A 3,048-nucleotide genomic window follows, 5' to 3' on the forward strand; every position below is an offset into this window, starting at 1 on the left:
CCGTGTCTCCCTGCAGAAGTCTCTCCTTTTCCGGCTTTCTAGTTAGCTGCTTGCCCACTAATATCAGTTCACTGATGAGTTTGAGAAAAGTTATAATTTGCATTTTCTTATTGTAAAGTTGTGGGCTCAACACTCCTTCCTGCTCTGTGCATGCCTGAACTGAAACCTGAAGTCTCACTTTAATTCCTTTAATGAAAAAAAAATATTTTTTTAACAAAGAAAACCCATTAGTTTATTTTTATGTTAATTTTTAAATTTACATCCAAGTTAGCATATAGTGCAACAATGATTTCAAGAGTAGATTCCTTCATGTCCCTTACCTGTTGAGCCTATCCCCCCTCCCATAACCCCTCCAGTAGCCTTCTGTTTGTTCTCCATATGTAAGAGTCTCTTGGGTTTTTGTCCTCCTTCCTGTTTTTATATTATTTTTCTTCCCTTCCCTTATGTTCACCTGTTTTGTATCTTAAAGTCCTCATATGAGTGCAGTCATATATTTGTCTTTCTCTGACTGACTAATTTCACTTAGCATGATACCCTCTAGTTCCATCCATGTGTTTGCAAATGGTAAGATTGCTGAGTAATACTCTACTGTGTGTATGTATGTATTATATATATATATATAATACATACACACTATATATATATATATATATATATATATATATATATATATATATATATATATACACACACACATACCACATCCTCTTTATCCATTCATCCATCAATGGACATCTGCACTCTTTCCATACTTTGGCTATTGTTGATAGTGCTGCTGTAAGAGGTGCATGTGTCCTTTTGAAACAGTACAACTGTATCCCTTGTATACCTAGTAGTGCAATTGCTGGGTTGTAGGGTAGTTCTATTTTTTTAATTTTTTGAGGAATCTCCATATTGTTTTCCAGAGTGGATGTACCAGTTTGCATTCCCACCAGCAATGCAAAAGAGATTCTTTCTCTGCCTCCTTGAGAGCATCTGTTGTTGACTGACTTATTGATTTTTGCTATTCTGAAGGGTGTGAAGTGGTATCTCATTGTAGTATTGATTTGTATTTCCCTGATAATGAGTGACATTAAGCATCATTCCATGTGTCTATTGGCCATCTGGATGTCTTCTAGGAGAAGTGTCTGTTCATGTCTGTAGCTCATTTCTTCACTGGATTCGTTTTTTGGGTGTTCAGTTTGATAAGTTCCTTATAGATTTTGGATACCAACCCTTTATCTGATATGTTGTTTGCAAATATCTTCTCCCATTTTATTAGTTGCCTTTTACTTTTGATGATTGTTTCTTCTGCACAGATGGTTTTTATTTAATGAGGTCCCAACAGTTCATTTTGCTTTCATTTTTTCTTGCTTCTGGAGATGTGTTGAGTTAAGAAGTTGCAGCAGCCAAGATCAAAGTGGTTCTTGTCTGCTTTCTCCTTGATGATTTTGATGGCTCCTCTCTTACATTTAGGTCTTTCATCCATTTTGAGTTTATTTTTGTGTATGGTGTAATAAAGTGGTCCAGGTTCATTTTTCTGCACGTCGCTGTCCAGTTTTCCCAGCATCACTTGCTGAAGAGACTGTCTTTATTCCATCGAATATTCTTTCCTGCTTTGTCAAAGATGAGTTGACCATACGTTTGTAGGTCCATTTCTAGGTTCTCAATTCTGTCCCATTGATCTGAGTGTCTGTTCTTGTGCCAGTACCATACTGTCTTCTTGATGATTACAGCTTTGTAATACAGCTTGAAGTCCAGGATTGAAGTCCAAAGCCTACAGCTTTGGTTTTTTTTTTTTTTTTCAAGATTGCTTTGGCTATTTAGTGTTTTTTCTGGTTCCAGAAAAATTTTAGGATTGTTTGTTCTAGCTCAGTGAAGAATGGTGGTGTTATTTTGATAGGGATTCAATTAAATATGTAAATTGCTTTGGGTAGTATTAACATTTTAACAATATTTGTTCTTCCTATCCAGGAGCCTGGAATTTTTTTACTTTTTTTTTTTTTGTCTTTTTCACTTTCCTTCATTAGCTTTCTATTGTTTTCAGTGTATAGATTTTTTTTCACCTCTTTGGTTATGTTTATTCCCAGCTATTTTATGGTTTTTGCTGCAATTGTAAATGGGATCAATTCCTTGATTTTTCTTTCTGTCGCTTCATTTTTGGTGTATAGGAATGCAACCAACTTCTCTGCATTGATTTTATATCCTGTCACTTTGCTGAATTCCTGGATCAGTTCTAGCAGTTTTTTGGTGGAATCTCTTGGGGTTTCCATATAGAGTATCATATCACCTGCAAAGAGAGAAAGTTTGACCTCCTCCTGGCCAATTTGGATGTCTTTTATTTCTTTGTGTTGTCTGATTGCTGAAGCTAAGACTTCCAATTCTATATTGAATAACAGTGGTGAGAGTGGACATACCTGTCTTGTTCCTGACCTTAGGGAGAAAGCTCTCAATTTTCCCCCATTAAGGATGATATTAGCATTGGGTCTTTCATAAATGGCTTTTATGATCTCGAAGTATGATCCTTCTATCCCTACTTTCTTGTGGGTTTTTATCAAGAAAGGATGCTGTATTTTGTCAAATGCTTTCTCTGCATCTATTGAGAGGATCATGTGGTTCTTGTCCTTTCTTTTATTGATGTCACAAATCACATTGCTTGTTTTGTGGATATTAAACCAGCCCCTGCATCCCAGATATAAATCCCACTTGGTTCATTGTGAATAATTTTTTAGATATATTGTTGGATTCGGTTGGCTAATATCTTGTTGAAGATTTTGGGTCCCTGTTCCCAGGGAGATTGGCCTATAGTTCTCTTTTAGTGGAGTCTTTTTCTGGTTTTGGAATTAAGGTAATGGTGGTTTCATATAAAGAGTTTGGAGGTTTTCCATCCATTTCTATTTTTTGGAACAGCTTCAAGAATATAGGTGTTAACTCTTCCTTAAATGTTTGATAAAATTCCCCTGGAAAGCCATTTGGCCCTGGACTCTTGACTTTTGGGAGATTTTTGATTACTAATTCGATTTCTTTATGGGCTCTGGGTTCGTTGAAATTTTCCATTTTTTCCTATTT

This window comes from Suricata suricatta, chromosome 10 (genome assembly GCF_006229205.1).
Source record: "Suricata suricatta isolate VVHF042 chromosome 10, meerkat_22Aug2017_6uvM2_HiC, whole genome shotgun sequence".
In the NCBI taxonomy this organism is placed as follows: Eukaryota; Metazoa; Chordata; class Mammalia; order Carnivora; family Herpestidae; genus Suricata; species Suricata suricatta.